This window comes from Natator depressus, chromosome 1, assembly GCF_965152275.1.
Source record: "Natator depressus isolate rNatDep1 chromosome 1, rNatDep2.hap1, whole genome shotgun sequence".
Taxonomy (NCBI): domain Eukaryota; kingdom Metazoa; phylum Chordata; order Testudines; family Cheloniidae; genus Natator; species Natator depressus.
Genome location: NC_134234.1, coordinates 252,395,387 through 252,413,666, shown reverse-complemented (window position 1 = coordinate 252,413,666; position 18,280 = coordinate 252,395,387). Strand labels below are relative to the sequence as shown.

The window sequence follows — 18,280 nt, the reverse complement described above, 5'->3', positions numbered from 1 at the left end:
GCAGCGCGAGCAGGCACTGAGCGAGCCCGGGCGGAGCGGCGCGCCCGGCAGCCGCTGAGGCCGGGCCGGCAGCCGCGGGAGCGGCGCCGGAGCAGCCTTCCCAGCCCGGCTCCTCGCCGCCCGTGACCTTCCCGGGACTCCCCGCCGCCTCCCAGGCCGGGGCAGGGCCTCCTCTCCCCGCGGAGCGTGTCTGCAGGCCCCGGGGAGGGGGCAGGAGGCCGGACCGGAGCCCCCGCCTCCGGGTCCCGCTGGCCGCCGGGCAGGGCCTGTGCACAGCGCGCATCGCCGCCGGGGACTGGCGAGGGGGGCGGCGGGCTGCATCCCAGGGCAGCATGGAGAAGCGAGCGGGCAGGCCCTGAGGAGAGAGCCGGGCAGGCAGGAGAGGAGGGAACCGTCGGCTCCGCATCCCGAGGGAGAGGGGACCCCCCTCCAGGCTGCTCCTGCGTCCCATGAAGAGCAGGGAAACCGGCGCCTCCCTTGCCCGGAGAGACCCTCCCGGAGCGCCGGGCTGCAGGGACTGAACGGGACCTGCCTCCCCGCAGCAGAGGAGGAAAAGCTTCATTGTGCTGGGGGCAGGAGCGGGGGGTTGTGTCCGCTTCCTGCCTGCCCCTGTGTCCGCACCCGTCCCGAGGTGCACGGGGAGAGCCCGGCATCCATCCCACCGGGAGCCTCCTGCTTCTCCGCAGCCGCGCCGAGGAGGTAAGGTGCTGGGCTGGGTCGCTGCTGCTGCATTAGAGATTTGTAAATGGGGAGGGGGAGAGAAATAGAAAGAAATCGTGGGTGTCTCACCACCTCTCCCGCCCCCCTCTCAAGCAAGCCTGACAAACAAAGGCGCGCGCGGGGCGGGGGTTATTGTTTTCGATCCTGGACTTTAATCCCCATCAAATCTGGGGCCGACCAGATGTTCAAACCGGGATACCTTTCGGAAAGCGCATTCCAGGCACAGATCCCCTCCCTTTGCCTTACCTGAAGAAAGGTTCCCTTATCTGGCTTAGCGCTTAGGTCCGCTGGCCAAGACCCGAGCAAGGAGTTTCCTTGCATCAACTCCTGGTGGGACTATTTTCATTTGCTGTCCCCTCTCTTCTCTCTTTCTCGTGTCTTGCCCGGTACTTATAAAAGTCAGAAAGGTGGCCGTTGCCAGTTGTACTGTTGGGCTTCTGCCTTTTGGCACGGAGGGTTTTCCTTAAAGTCACAGGAGCCCGCTAGTGGAGTTGGCGAAAAAGGTGAGAGACTTTGGGGAAGAGGGGCTGGGAGGAGAGGGAAGGGTGTTGCAGGTGGGCTTTGAGTAAAACTTCTGTGTAGGAAGCGTTTCTGTTGTATGTCAGTTTCTCCATAGCTCAGCATATGTCTAAGAACTTTCTACATCTCAACTACTTTGCACAGTAGACTTCAGGTTGTGGGGCTAGCAGGTAGACTGAGTGGGGCTCACGCAATACAGCATTTCACTGTATAGGAAGTAGGGGCTGCGAGAACGAGAAAAAAACATGCCTTTAGTGTATTAGACAAGGCAGATAATTCAAGGTCTTTTTACTGTGCCATCAAATAGCTTAAAATAGACATGCCTGTGTCCAGGAAGGTCACTTTAACACCTGAAGAAGAGATCTTTTTGGCTTGTTTGATATAATTGATTAAGTTTAAATTTAAAAAAAATGGTTCATTATCAGCCTTGTCCCCTTCTTCTGGAGGATCAATAGGGGTTAAACAACTTCCATCTATCTACATTTATTAGTCACTTACTCCTGATAGACAATCTAGCAAAACAGGAACCCTTTGTGGGAACAGATTCTATCATGCTTGTTAATTCAGGGCTAAATGACTGTTTTTGGTTGGAACATTCTGATAATGGGGGTGGATGCACCCCCACACACATACACAGCCCCTTGCTAGGTGTGTCACTTGTACAGATTTCTGTTGTTATCCCATGTCTGTGAATTGTCATTTAATTCATTAAACTGAACTCCCTAGGGAACACACAGCAATTGGCTGCCTCTGTGGAGGTAACCTGAAGTTTGACAATCTCTTCTATAAGCGCTTTTGGAGAGAGTCCTGTTTTGTGCTATATGCTCACAAGACCATCTGATTCGGTTAGTATGAAAGCAAGTTCACTCCCTGCTACAGCATCAAGCCAAGCAATCTTCTTTACTTCTTAGGAGTTTCACCCCAATGCAGCATCTTTCTTTCTTCTATTTTCGAGGTGGGTTATTGCCAAAAAGCAAATGGAGCCTTATTTTTCAGTCACACACTGTCACATTGGTGAGAATTAACTAATGAACCTGAAAAGGAGTCTGAACAGTTCTTACACGATTTCTGTACTGATCTTATCTTTTGTGTGTAGAACTTGGCTTGTATAGCATCTATTTAAAATTGCTAGAGGAAAGTGTGTTTCTAGGGCTAAATGCCATTACTTTCCTATCTCAAAAGGTGTGGACTTTGAGAGAAATACCAGTAAAGTTAGATATCTCTAAATATTGCAGCTCGCCTTGGATTAGTGCATTGAAAAGGGGGAAAGAATTGGGCTAGAACACAATCTGAAACAAAATACTGTATTAAAACCAGAGTTGGTAATTCCCAACAGGTCCACGCTTTTTATTTAATGAAATCCTCTGGATACAGATTAATTTTCTTGTACAACATTTATTATTGCATTTGCACATAAAGAGGAACAGCAGAACAATTGATAAATGAATTGAAAGGTTGCCTAGTTTCACTGTAGATTCTTTAAGTGCCTATGTGTCCTCTGCTTTAAAAAACAAACAAAAAAAGAGCTAGTTTTGTTACTACATGTGGATATACAGTTTAGTCAGTGCATTGCTACACACATTTTTCAAGATCCTACTGCAGCAGTACACTAGGGGGACTAGCTTTTTCTTTCTCCAATGGTGGAAGCACAAAAATTAATGTAATACAGAGGAATACACATGAAGACCCCCAACCCTCTCTCACTAACGCCATTAGGGTCCTACGCTTGAAAGGAAAATCAATATGTGCAAATGTAAGTGGTGAGTTTACAGCGGAAAAAATATTTAAACTAAACTCCAGTAGAAAAATGCTGGTTTCTGCTACAAATGAAACTAGACTATTGAAGTGTAGTTTATAAAGAACTCTACTCCAGTCTTTTAGCCAATACCAAAATGAAAAAATGAGGTTAAAAATCCACTGTCGGGCAGATGGCCTTATGAACTAGACTTTTGAAGACTGAAAAAATATAGATAGATAGATCCAGGTTTAAAAATTCTCATTGCGCAGGCACCCTGGGACTGGAAATCCTAAATTGGAAAATCCCTGGCCTGCAAAGCATGTAAACTGCTCAATGGCTACATAATCACCGGTGGCTAATTAGATTGGTATTTTTAATCTCCCACTGTGGCACAGGTTAGCTTTCCTTCTGTGCCTTGTCCCCTCTACATTTAATGCTCAGAGTCTGTGCTGTGCTTTGCATTTCTGATGTAGTGCATTAGTAAGTACCCCCCTTTAACTGATAGTTAAAGAAGGAAGCATAATTTGTAGATATTTTGGTACCAGTGTGTGGTTAGAGATTTAACAAAATAGTTAATATGAGTATGGCAGCTCTGTGCTCCATTTGCCCAAGACAGTTTGGATTTGGTTTCGATTATACAACAGGACAGTAATTCTTTCAGGTTTTGGAGGCATTTGCACCAAGTTTGCTGGAAGGAGAATAAAGAGTAATATTGATAGCCTGTGCCAGCTGTTGAATTTACCTGAAAGTCCAGGTATGGTCCCTAATAAACCACAGTATAGACAGAGCAATGGTGAATATCATCATCACTCCCATAACCACATTGGTCGTTGGGGCACCATCATTGATGAGCAATCAATCAGTTGTCTCCACCCCTGATGATTGTGTGTCAGTGCTTGAGTCTCTGCAAAGTCCATTCCTGTTCACTCTTTTATGTTGTCAGTCCATCTCTTCTTCTGTCTACCTCTTCTTCTCTTCCCCTGTACTGTCCCTTGGAGGATGATCTTGGATAGGCCAGATGATCTTGTTACATGGCAGTACCACTTCAGCTTGCACTTCTCCTTCATCAGGAGGTCTTCATATGGCCCAGCGCACTGGGTGATGATGTTGTGGACCTCTTCATTAGTGATGTGGTCGAAGTAGGAGATGCCCAGGATTTTATGGAAGTATCTCATCTCTACTACCTGTATTTTTCCATTTAAGTTCTGCCATAAGGGTCTATGTCTCGCACACATACAGAAAAATGGAGATGATCAGTGCGGGCAGCAGTTTCAATTTGGATTCCAGGGAGATGTTCTTATTCCTCCAAATTGGCTTTAGCTTTGCCGCCACTGCTGCTGTTTGTGCAGTTCTTGCCAGTATTTGTGCCTTTGATCCTTCATCAGTGATGATTGCCCCCAAATATTGAACTGTTTCCCTGTCTCCAGCTCTTGTCCACTGACAGTGATATATGAGCTGATTCCATCATGTTTGTTTGTCATCAGCTTGGTTTTCTCTGCACTGATTTCCATGCCGTATTTTGCGGAGTTTTCATCTAATTGTTTCACAAGGTTGGCAAATTCATCTTCACTGCCTGCCAGGATGTTAATGTCATCAGCGATCTGAAGATTTGAGATTGTTCGCCCCCCAGTGCCTACTGTGCATATGTGATCTTCTAGGGCATCAATCATTATGCGCTCCAAATAGATGTTGAACAGTGTGGGTGAAAGAAGGCAGCCTTGCCAGACTCCAACGGCGGTGCGAAACCCCCCTCCTATTGTGCCATTGACGAGAACGGCACTGCTGGCCTTGGCATACAGTTGTTTAATGGTAAGCATAAGTTTATGACTAACATTGTACTTCTTCATGGTTGCCCAGAGAGCTTCGTGCCATACTCTGTCAAACGCCTTCTTGAAGTCAACAAAGACGTGGAAGATGTCCTGCTGGCATTGTAAGTACTTCTCACATAGGACATGAAGGTTGAAAATCTGTTCTGTGGTACTTCTTCCAGCACGAAAGGCAGCCTGTTCTTCAGCAGTGATATTCTCCTCTTGTGGCTTCAGTCTGTTCAATATGACTTTCAGCATCACTTCGCTGGGATGGCTAATTAAGCTTATAGTCTGGTAATTTTGACACAATTGCAGGTTGCCTTTCTTTGGCAGAGTGATGATTAGTGACTGTATCCACGTGCATGGCCACTCACCAGTCTGCCAGATCTTGTTGCAGATCTTGTTGAGTCCATCTATTACTATTTCTCCTCTGAATTTCAACAGTTCAGCTGGGATGTTGTCAATACCTGTAGCCTTTCTGTTCTTGAGTGATTTCACAGCTGTCTCCACTTCACGCAGTATTGGAAAGTCATCCATCCTCCTCTGTTGAATCTTGGCTGTCCAGGACACTAGGATCTCCACTTGTCTGGTGGTTGTATAGATCAGAGCAGTAGTTTGTCCACCTATTGATGATGTCCCTTTCCTCTGTAAGATGGTTCCCTTCTTTGTCGTGAATTGCATTAGCTTTGGTCCATCTTTCCTTCGTCGGAACTTTTACAACCTGGAAGGCTCATTTGCTATTTTAATTATTGATACACTCTTCAATTTTAGAGCATTGTTTTTCAATCCCTATCTCCTTGGCCACCTTCATTCCTTTCTTGATCTTTCTGCCAATCGCTCTGTATTTATCAGCTCCCTCAGTACTGTTCTTGTCTTTTAGTTCTCTTATAATATCACACATTTGTAGTACTTCATTTGTGGTGTTTCCGAAGGATGTCCATTGCTGCCTCATTCATTATAACACTGAAATTGTTGGTCATTGTTTCAACGTCTTCCTCTAGAGAAAGCAGCGGGGCAAATTTTCCACCAATCGTTGCTTGGAATGACTGCAATGATTTGGTCTCTGAGTCTTTCTAAGTCAAACCTGGTTCTGGTGAACTTTGGCGTGATGATTTTCCTTAGCCGCAGCCAAAAGTTTAGCATCACAAGGTTGTGACCACTTCCAATATCAGCACCGAGGAAGCTCATTGTTGTAGTTCTGTTAATCCCAGAACGAAATTGGTTTTGCACCATGATGTAGTCAATCTGGTTGATGTAGACCATCAGGTGCATGCCATGTTGATCGTCTGGATGCTTTATGTGCTCCTAATGTGTTTGCAAGAGCCAGGTTGTTATAGCTGGCAAACTCCAAAAGTCTCAATCCTCTCTCATTGGTTACCGCATTACAGAAAGGGCCACAATAATCTCGCCAATCTGCCCGTGCGTCAGTACCCACTTTAGCATTTCAATCTCCTTGTACAATCAGGATATCTTTCTTGTGTACCTTATCAATGATATCTTGGAGCTGATTGTAAAAAATCTTCAATTTGCTCATCGTCATAGTCTGTTGTAGGGCCGTAGACTTGTACCATCACTGTGCTATTAAACGGTACTGCATTTAGATGGATGGAAATAAGCCTGCTGGACACTGGGTGAATATACGCATGTCTTTAGGCAGCTTAAGGTAATCAATTCCTACTAGTGTCTGATCTGGAGAAAATGACCAATGTAAGGCTTTGTATTGGCTATATAGTATTTCTGCCAAAGAGATTATTTTGGAGAGGGGAACGCTGAAATGTGTATCTATATATCTGTGTATATTTGTTACTGAACTGATAGATTCCTGTACAAGGTAAACTGAGGCACAGTCCTCAAAACTCTTACTAATGTGACTAATCCTTATTCAAAGGAGTAGTCGTGTTGACTTCAGTGGGAATCATTGCATTGTGCTTGGCAGAATTGGATCCTTAATGAAGTATTTTTTCACTCAGTCTGTCTGCATTCCTTTCTGTGCCTTGATATGAACTGTCTATTTTTGTGACCGAACCCTTTTTGCCTGGTGTTTGCAAAGCAGATGGCTAATGAGGGGTGAGACTTGTAACCTGACTACAAAGCCTTTGTAAGGTATGCTGATCTCCATCCACAGGAAGAGCGCCTATTGATGTCAATGGGAGTTGTGTGTATGAATCAAGGGCAGCATATGGCCTTTTTCCGTTTTTTTGTTCAGACAGCTAGGCATGTATTACAACTTATATATTAATGAGCCATCACCAGCTATATTTGGGGACCCTCTTGTTAGCTGCATTGCCATTATTTTTTTAAAATGCAATATCATTTCTTTTCTTGGAGGCTTTTGGAATATGCACAATCCCTGCAAACTGTACACGCTGGGAAGAGGGAGGATGTTGGGATTCCCATCAGAGTGCTGTCCCTGACTCTGCTGGAGGAGCTCCATCTTCATGAGCGATCTCGATCTAGTGGTCTTTTGATAAACTTGAAGTCCCTCTCTAGCTCTTGGAAGGAAAGAAGAGCTCTTTTCTTCACACCTCTGGCCTTCTAACTGAGTGCAGTAGGTGGGTTACACCACTCTATCCTTTGCCAAGCCTCTTGGCTGTTGTAGAATGGGGGTGAGAGAAGGCTGGGGGAGGATTTTCTATGTTACTCTACCCCTCCACAGGCCTTAAGTCTTCTGCTGAGGGTAGGGAACTAAGCTACTTGCCATTCCCTCACCTCTCCCCTTTATTGGTTTTATGTTAAGTATTATTATGTGTGAATAGCTCCCATGCCTGCCTGCTTGTAGTTTTCCTAAGCATCAACCAACCAGTCTTTCATCAATTAAGACTCTGGTCAGTTTTGCAAAACTCTGAAACTAACCAGTGTCATATCAGTTTCACTTCGCTACTGTTTGGAGAAGCCATGAGCAGCAGTACTGACACCAGAACTGTAGGTCTGTAAATTCAGAAAGACGGTACTGTATCAGCCTATTTTTTCAATCATAGGTGCTAGAAATTTAATTTATTTTTTAAATGAAAGCTTATAAACTGCAAACACAGATACTCTGGCACCTCTGCTAACCAGAGAAGTTTTATGACTCACCACTTCCCAATGGAATGTTCAAGCTCTGTCACTTTCAGTTGCAACTTAACTGTTCCTTTATCCCAGAACGTGCTTATATATTCAAAATACAATCATTTCAGTTTTATGCCATTAGTTTTAGATTCAATAGACTGATGAAAATGAGAAGTTTGAAAGTTAAGGAGGGTTATATTTGGGGGAAAGGGTGTTGTTGAGCAGTGTTCACCCTGAAACAAGATTGTGAAAATCAGGGACATTTTTGGCAGTGAACTTTTGGAGAGAGACGGGGTTAGTGTGTGTGTGGGTGGTTTTTTCATTGTTGAAATCTTTAGTTGAATGTCACATGTTATGTTTTTAATACTAGACACGTTACTGTAATTTCAGTCTGTGAATGAAAACTTTATTCTAAAAAGCTAAAAGCAAAATGAAGAGAACATCAAGGCTCTTGTTAGGTCATTAGGAAGCAATAAGAAAGTTACGGAGCTGTCTAGAAACCTGGAGAGGGATAGGAATAGGTAAAGTCATTGGTGATTGGAGTAAGACGCATGGCTAATGGGAGGAATAAACTGTCATTGGATGTGGAAGAGAGGGGCATGGGTGGAGTTTTGAACTTGTAATGTGAAGTTTGGTTTGCTAGAATCTAGAAACTTCTGGAAGGTGGTCAGGGCAGCTCAGTAAGATGGTTTTATATAAAGCTGGCTAGGACTCATTTTTTCAGTCATCACATTACTGAATTCACTTGATAGCTGTTTCTCATTCTACTTTAGTAAAAACTGCTGCTAATCAATACTGCGAATGGATGAATAATGTTAAGAAATTACCAGACATCAGTGTATGAATTTGTCTGACTCTACATATCTGAAGTTGAAGGTAGTGGGAGAAAACAAGTCATTGGATGGATGTAAGTAATGAAAAGTGATCACTCTAGTGTTGCCAACTCCTGCAGTATTTTCTGTTTTTTTTTTGTTTGTTTGTTTTTTTTAAAGCCCTAGTTCTTGGAGTCATGTAGTTATGTGAGAATCTCAGCTTTTATTATTATTATTTTTTTTAAAGTTCCTAGACCTCAGGGTTATAGCGAGCAGGTTAAAAACATGAACTCTAAAGGCTCAATAACCAAAAGTCAGATCCAACATTTATGATTTTTTGGAACCTGACTCATGAATTTTGAAATACTTGGCGCTGGCAATACTGCTATTCTTCTACGATAAAATGTAAGACATTTCCACACATTTTTAGTAGAAAGAGAGCAAGGATTTGTGCTCATCTCAAAAAAATTAGATTTTCTGCACTTGTTTGGGTTCTTCAAGATCAAATGTGCCATTGAATTAAATACTCTTTTTAATTGAAGTGGAAAAGTGGAACAATGATGAGTTTGAGGATCCTGCAAGGAAGACACTTCTGATGCTATCATTATCATTGAAATACTATAGTTTAAATCCCTGTTCCAGACCTTCCAGTAGCTCTTCAGGCAGCTATTCAACCTCAGTTTCATTCAGGAGCAGACTGTGTTCATCTTCAGCAACCACCCCAAAATGACATAGATCAATCAATGATTATGCCATAAAAATAAATGGAAGGCAAATCCTTGAACTTGATAAGAAAGTTGCAACCTTCTTTTATGCTGACAACGTCACCGGCAGTGTTGCGCAAAATGATCAATTTAGAGAAATGGTTGAAGCCCTTAGCTTTGGATGTACTCCTTCAGAAAGATTTAAACTCTCAGGCATACTAGGAGGTACTACAAAAATAAAGAGGAAAATTTACAGGAAAAACTGAAAGAATCCGCATTGCCATTAAGCACTTGTCTACGTGGTTGAGCAATACACACTAGGGGGATGTGATTTCTAAAGCACGCCAACATATTGTGCATTAACTGGCCCATGTAGACCCTACTGGCATGAACTAAAAGTTCTCTCATGCATGTTTGTTGTGCATGTTAACACACACTAAGGAACTTTTAGTTTGCACCAGCAGGGTCTTCATGGATCAGTTAGTGTGCAGCATGCTGATGTGCTTTAGAAATCACACCTCTCTAGCGCACATTGCCGTGGTATATAGACAAGCCCTAAGGCAAGACTGTTGGCCATTTATGAAAAATGACCTGATAATGGCTTCAAGAATTCATATAGGAAAACATTCCTCCTTACTTAATGGTATTGATTCTACACCAAGCTGCTGAGGAAATGCAGAGAAAAGTATGATAATTAGGTCTCTGCTATTTGCTCTGACAGCAAAAATACATAATTTAAAAAAAAAAAAGAGAAAAAAGAACTTCTTGCTTGCAGTCATCCTAAACTTTTGAGGTTTGGGCATTCACTGTTCAAACTTAATTGAGAAAGATGTACATCTAACATGGGCCTAAAGGATCTTATGCAAATTTTTAAAAAAATTTGTCCACAATCACCCACACAGCTCAGGAATATGAGGGAGGAAGGGAGACAATGAAGGTGGCTTTAAGTCACCCTCCACACTCCCCACTCTTGGGGCTGACCTGCCACTTGACTAGTTCCTTTTGTAAAGTAGGGCCGCCTCAGGTCTGCTGTGCTAAACTTTGGCTGTCAACAACAGCCCAAGACTATTGTGGTTGATGGGGGGTTGCCAGGATGCTCAGACACAGTGGCCAGGCCCTCTTTCTCACTGCCACGCCCCCTGTCTTGGGACCCATGAGTAGTGGCAGTGGCTGCTATGTCATCAGAGAATTCTCCCTCACATGCAGACTCCCCAGGAAACCAGATCAGCTGTCTTTCTAACTGCTTTAAGGTGCTGGGTGTGGGGGGCAAGATCAAGTCCCGTTTTTCAACAACTTCATCCAACTACCATATGAATGTTGAAATTTCCATTGAGCACAAGGAAGACAGATTAGAACGCGGCACTCATTTAATTAAGCAGGGAGTCTAGAGAGTCGCTAAAGTTTCCAAAACAACCGGAAGGGGATTTTTGGAGGGTCATGAGAGATCACAGGTTAATTACACTACTGTAACAGTCTCAGTGGAAAAATAGTGATCTAATTAACAACAAAGAACTAGAAACGCACAAGGACAAAATCAAAAAGCTATACAGCGAAGCTATGAAACCTTTCCACCAGTGATTCCACAGGACTGATACCAGATACACAGGGCATCCTATAATAGGTTGAGCGCAGAACAGGAAGAAGAGGTTGAAATGTCACTGATAGAGCATAGTCTTGAGTTCCTTCCTTCTCTTGTGGCATTTCAGATTGAAGATCCGGATTTCTACCCCCAAATTATACATTCATGAAGAAGGTTGTGTTTCAAAGCAAATTTTCCTCTTTTTCCATCAAAGTTCCCTTTTATGACTACTTGCATAACAAGTCTGAAGTGCTGAAGTTAGACTATCTACTGGCTTTAGGTCTCATTTTTGCATGTTGTTTAATATATATTAAATGTGTTAATTTATTTTAAAAAATAATAAATGAAGAATGGGGGAAGCAGGAAGAGAAGGCAGAAACTTTAACATTTTTATTTAATCACGGGGAACAGAAATGACACCATTGTGCTACTAGTGCAGGGGTGGGCAAACTTTTTGGCTTGAGGGCCACATCGGGGTGCGAAACTGTATAGAGGGCCGGGTAGGGAAGGCTGTGCCTCCCCAAACAGCCTGGGCTCTTGCCCCCTCCCACTTCCCGCCCCCTGACTGCCCTCCTCAGAACTCCTGACCCATCCAACTCCCCCTGCTCCTTGACCCCTGACCGCCCCCTGGGGACCCCACCCCCTATCCAACCCCCCCCTGCTCCCTGTCCCCTGCTTGCCCTGACCCCATCCACACCCCCACCCCTGGGATCTCCTGGCCCTTATCCAACTCCCCCGCCCCCTTACCATGCTGCTCAGAGCAGCAGGACTGGCTTATTGGAAAGCCTGGGGGGTGGGGGGGCACAAGCCATGCCGCCCGTGCGGCGGTGTAGCTGCGCGGGAGGGGGGACAGCAGGGGAGGGGCTGGGGACTAGCCTCCCCGGCCAGGAGTTCAAGGGCCGGGCAGGACGGTCCCGTGGGCCGTAGTTTGCCCACCTCTGTACTAGTGCATGAGAAACTGAAATTGACCAGAAAGAAAAGGAGTACTTGTTGCACCTTAGAGACTAACAAATTTATTTGAGCATAAGCTTTGGTGAGCTACAGCTCACTTCATCAGCTTCATATGCGTAACTCACTTCATCGGCTTCACATGCATCTGGTTGATCCCTCTGGGTGCTACTGCAATACTAAATATTAAATAATCATAGAATCATATGACTGGAAAGGACCTCAAGAGGTCATCTAGTCCAGTTCCCTACACTCATGGCAGGACTAAGTATTAGCAGTAATAAAAGTAAGAGCAGTAATAAAAGTGCAAAAAGTAAACCAGTAATAAAAAAGAGTTTAAATAATTATTTGTGCTGTTTTTTAAAGCGTAGGATCTACTCTGCTTCCAAGATAATGAAAATGCCCAAAGAATAAGGTTAGTGTTCTTACCTTTTAAATATCAGAAAGGAAATAAAATGTTTAAAGTGCTTGGAGAAAAATATTTCCTTGCTCTTCTAAAGTTGTAACTTAATATTCTTTGTCAAAATAGTCTAGTTTAAGAAACTAGAGAACTAAGTTGGCATAGACAACGAGTAGCTGGTATAGAGATATGGCAGAAGTCACTATAAATGAACATTAGGGGCCTGAGTCTCCAATGAGTTGTTTATACCTATGCTAGAAAATGTAAAATGCTTCCAGGTTGGAATTCTCCATTCTCATTAGTGGTAGCATTTTAAACTTTCTTTGCACTGGGGTAAATAACTTTCTAAGGTGCAAAGCCTGAGACAACAAACCTCTCAAATGTCCCTCATTTTGAGTGATGTCACTTGTTTTAGTCCTAAGGTTTCCTACATTCCATGCAAGTTTGGTTGCCCCCCTCACTGTTGTTGTAGAAAACTATTTATGTCAGAAATAAAGAATCCTGAGGCTAGAGAGAGTCCCTGACATGAAAGGAATCAATGCCAGAGCACTTTAAGTTTCTAGCATGGGTAATTTTTAAATTTTTGTTGTTGTTGTTGCATTCCTTATTTTGGGTCTGTTCCACATTTGGTCTTATCAGCTTGACAGTGGGAGATAACCAGGCCCTGAGCCTTCAAGTTATAGGCTGACTGTCCAAATGTTACATGATTTGGAAAAAACATTTTGACTTTTCTGGTTGAAACAATGGAGTTGCAAATGTCACTGTAGTAAGTGGTTCTTCATTTATTTGTGTTACAGTCGCACCTAGAGGCCACAACTGAGAGACAAGTCCTAGTGTGCTAGGCACAGTACGTACATAAGAACGTAGGAACGGCCGTACTGGGTCAGACCAAAGGTCCATCTAGCCCAGTATCCTGTCTTCTGACAGTGGCCGATGCCAGATGCCCCAGAGGGAATGAATAGAACAGGTAATCATCAAGTGATCCATCTCCTGTCTCCCATTCCCAGCTTCTGGCAAACAGAGGCTAGGGAAACCAGCCCTGCCTATCCTGGCTAATAGCCATTGATGGACCTATCCTCCCTGAACTTATCTAGTTCTTTTTTGAACCCCATTGTGGTCTTGGCCTTCACAACATCCTCTGACAAGCAGTTCCACAGGTTGACTCTGCATTGTGTGAAAAAATACTTCCTTTTGTTCGTTTTAAACCTGCTGCCTATTAATTTCATTTGGTGGTTAGTCTCTAAGGTGCCACAAGTACTCCTTTTCTTTTTGCCTAATTCTTGTCTTATCAGACGGAGTAAATAACACTTCCTTATTTACTTACTCCACACCAGTCATGATTTTATAGATCTATCTATCATATTCCCCCTTAGTCGTCTCTTTTCCAAGCTGAAAAGTCCCAGTCTTATTAATCTTTCCCCATAAACATAGGAAGAAACAGCTCCTGATTAGAGGCGCTTACAGTTTGCTGAGGTAGAAGCGTATTGAGGTGGTTCAAAGTGATATCTGTTACTGTTTGTTTTATTTTTGTCAGTTGTGATTTTATTGTCATTTTGATCTTAAGTCATTTATATAACACTAATTTATGTAATGGTAGATTTCTTAAATGTTGTAGAATAGCAATAAGGCCAAGATCCGGCATTGTGATCCATTGGCAGATGGTGACACAATAGCAGACTGTGTTGTAGATTTGGGACTTAACCATGTATTTATTTGTATTAACTTTATATTGAAAATACTAAAATATAATCTTAGAATAAATTGGTCAAAAAGCTAGTTTTGCAGGATGAAGACAGTTCCCACTGCATCTGCCCAGTGATGGTAATTTATGCAGGTGAAATGAATGTAACATGGCAGGTGTTGAGTCAACCATCCCATATGGCTGGCAATCCAGGTTCCCTTGTGTTTTCCTGTCCCCCCCCCTTCCCGTCAGCTGTATGACACATGCATACAGTATCTGAATTAATCATATAACAACTCTCTGATCACTGAGGACTGGGTCCATAATATCTCCTTTAAATCAGGAATGCAGCTATAACTTGCTGGTGAAAATTTAAGCCGTAAACAGAACGGTAGTATTCTGGCAAGACACAGATAATGTTTATAGGAAGAGAGAAACACTTAGAGGAGTTGGTTATGACACTGACTTCAGCCATTGCAGAGAGAATCCATTCTCTTATTTTCATGGTAGTGCATAGCCTGAGGTTCTTATTAGACTCACTGCTGTTCCTAAATAAGCAGATTGTCACAGTACAAGGAAATACCTTCTTCCATCTTCAGCTAGTCATTCCTCCGCAGTGTAGACTTACCCACTGTGATTCATGAATTTGTCACTGATTGCAGCTCATTCTGCCTGGGGATGACTGTGAAAGTTCTAGCTAGTGCAAACAACATGCTTTCTAAGATATACAAATCAAAGTGAGCTCTTCATGCCAGTGCTCCTCATGCTCCACTGGCTTCCAGTTCCTATCTGGATCTAATTCAAGTTCCTGATCATTTTACTCAAAGTGCCACTGCTTGATCCAAAGCCCATTGAAGTCAATGAGAATATTTACGCTGATTTCAATGGGCTTTGGAGCAGACCCTTAATTGTCTGGATCTTAAATATCTTGCCTTAGCATCAGTTTCTGCCACTGCTTATGCTTCCTCTGTAAGTAGTCTTACAGAAATTAATGCAGCTTGTCATGGAGTGAGGTACTGTCCACTATAAGGATGGCAGAATCTTGCTCTTAGAGACTCTCTCTCCATATATGGCCCATGAACAAAACTCAGCTCAGCTGTGATATTTGGCCTACAGAGAATAGGGTGAAACTTCTGGGGGCAGAGAGCTCTTCATGGAGGATCCCCAGCATAGAACTACTGTATTACCAGAGCCCATGATGAGTCTGAAGCTGGCCCACTTGACAGCATGCTGCATGACACATTCTTTTGCACTGTGGCTAATGAGCAACGGATAAAGAAAACAGTTGAAATCCAGGAGGGCACGTAATGGACAAACTTATGCAAATCACAATTTTGTATCTAATGCCTTGATGCTACCAGTGATGGGTGCTTTTAGAAATTCTTAAGGTAGTGAGGGATGGCAAAGGAAATGGTCCTTCATTCTGAACAGATTACTGATGTTAAAGCTTTACTTATTATAGAGGGGATGGGGTTTGACCGGATGCCTGGGGTGGACCACACTGAAAATGCCACACTCAGGGCAGACTGCAAGAAATAGGGCAGCCAATCCCCAGTAACTAGTGGTTTCCTCTGTAATTAAGTTTGCCAAACCAGTAATAAAAGTGCTTCCGCAACACCCCACTGGTTAACTAGAAGGGAACACAGTCCCCTCTAGGCATTCCAGCCATTGGCTTCCATCCAGACAACCAAGTCTAATATAGTGTGGGGTTATTGAAAACCCATTTCACCATGTGTGAGGTCCTTTCTAATCCCAAAGGACCAGACACACATCCCCAGGTCAGTATGAATCTCAGATCTTACCCAAATATCACGCTGTCAGCCAATCCTTCGTAAACTTGCTAAAGATTTAATAAAGAAAAGAGTGGTTAAGGAATCATACACATACAAGTGATTGCAAAGTCCTTATATCGGGTTTGTAGCAGCGATGGAATAAACTGCTGATTTGCAAAAGTCTCTCTGGAATCACTCAAACAGATTAAGGGTCATCAGTCCTTGTTCAAAGCTTCCTTGTTAGAAATCCAGTCCAGACAAATGAAGCAGGAAATGAAGACAAAATAGAGATATTTCAGGGGTCTTTTATATCCTCTGTCATGTGCATGGAATTTTACAGTGTCAAACAAATCCCACAGCCCCTGTTTGTGGAAAGTTACTGGCCCAAGATGAGTCCAAGGTCACATGAGCATATCACAAGTCCTTACATGGTCTGCTGACTCACAGGAGGTGGCCAAAGGCCCCACGCTGTCTGAGGCATCCTCAGGAAGAGCTATCTGGATCGGATGAAGAAAAGGAGTACTTGTGGCACCTTAGAGACTAACCAATTTATTTGAGCATAAGCTTTCGTGAGCTACAGCTCACTTCATTGGATGCATACTGTGGAAAGTGTAGAAGATCTTTTTATACACACAAAGCATGAAAAAATACCTCCTCCCACCCCACTCTCCTGCTGGTAATAGCTTATCTAAAGTGACCACTCTCCTTACAATGTGTATGATAATCAAGGTGGGCCATTTCCAGCAAAAATCCAGGGTTTAACAAGAACGTCTGGGGGACGGGGGGGGGGGGGGGTAGGAAAAAACAAGGGGAAATAGGTTACCTTGCATAATGACTTAGCCACTTCCAGTCTCTATTCAAGCCTAAGTTAATTGTATCCAATTTGCAAATGAATTCCAATTCAACAGTTTCTCGCTGGAGTCTGGATTTGAAGTTTTTTTGTTGTAATATAGCAACTTTCATGTCTGTAATCACGTGACCAGAGAGATTGAAGTGTTCTCCGACTGGTTTATGAATGTTATAATTCTTGACATCTGATTTGTGTCCATTTATTCTTTTACGTAGAGACTGTCCAGTTTGACCAATGTACATGGCAGAGGGGCATTGCTGGCACATGATGGCATATATCACATTGGTGGATGTGCAGGTGAACGAGCCTCTGATAGTGTGGCTGATGTTATTAGGCCCTGTGATGGTGTCCCCTGAATAGATATGTGGGCACAGTTGGCAACGGGCTTTGTTGCAAGGATAGGTTCCTGGGTTAGTGGTTCTGTTGTGTGGTATGTGGTTGCTGGTGAGTATTTGCTTCAGGTTGGGGGGCTGTCTGTAGGCAAGGACTGGGAGACAGGCCTACCCCCCCCCCAGACGTTCTTGTTAAACCCTGAATTTGTGCTGGAAATGGTCCACCTTGATTATCATACACATTGTAAGGAGAGTGATCACTTTAGAGAAGCTATTACCAGCAGGAGAGTGGGGTGGGAGGAGGTATTTTTTCATGCTTTGTGTGTATAAAAAGATCTTCTACACTTTCCACAGTATGCATCCAATGAAGTGAGCTGTAGCTCACGAAAGCTTATGCTCAAATAAATTGGTTAGTCTCTAAGGTGCCACAAGTACTCCTTTTCTTTTTGCGAATACAGACTAACACGGCTGTTACTCTGAAACCTGGATCGGATGAGTTTCTTCAATGGTCCATTGTGAGATTGGAGAATCCTTAATGGACCATCAACATATAGCTGTCTAGCCTTGATGTAAATTCTATCTGGTGGGTGTCACCCAGGAATACAATACATGTGTAAGATCCAAGTACGTAGCCAATATTCATAACTTCAGATACAAAGATGATACATGCGTATAAACAGGATAATCATATTTAGCAAATCATAACTTTTCTATTGACACCTTGCATGACACACACTGCATAAGATTTATGGAAATTGTGTAACAGTGGTAACAACAGTGACATAATGGTTACCTTTCCTATGCATAGCATTACAGGGGGATGGAGTTTAAAATGTATGAATGAAATTTGCCTATTTTTCTTTAAATTAACATTTCTGATTACATTTTTCCACTCACGAAAGTGGGACTGATTGCTATGCTTTAACTTGTGCTTTTAGTGTGACTAGGGTGTTGTGCAAGCCAGGGTTTGAGCCAGTGCTCCTTAATGACAACATATGCTGTAGTATTCTCTGCTATTTTAATACACTCTGTCTTGAGCAGAACTCATTTCCACTGGAGTCCGAAGAGTGGGAATAAAATCCAAGTCTCCAGAGTGAAACAGTAGTGCACTAATCCGGTTTACTACCAAGATCTACCTTTTCTTCCAGTTGAATCCTTCCCTAAAAATGGCAATCTTTTTTACCATGGCATTTTAATTAATGTTAGTAAAGTGCTTTGAAGACGAAATGCTTTAGATAAGTGCTATGATGGTTTTCATTTGAGAGTACTTTTGATTAAAGAGGCTCCTGTAATGGTTTGTACTTGGTGGGCAACAATGGGATTGTGATAATTTTAAGTGTGTTTGACCTGTTTGTTTTTCTGGAAAAGC

The 18,280-nt window shown here is 43.1% G+C and overlaps 1 protein-coding gene across 1 annotated transcript in view; it reads left to right on the top strand.

Moving 5' to 3' along the window:
* Positions 1–201: 201 nt before the first annotated feature.
* LARGE1 (LARGE xylosyl- and glucuronyltransferase 1) overlaps positions 202–18,280 on the top strand; it is a 370,873-nt gene continuing 352,794 nt past the window's right edge. Inside the window, exon 1 of the mRNA XM_074941326.1 lies at positions 202–699. The gene's annotated coding sequence lies outside the window, so the exon portion shown is untranslated. The remainder of the gene's footprint in view (positions 700–18,280) is intronic.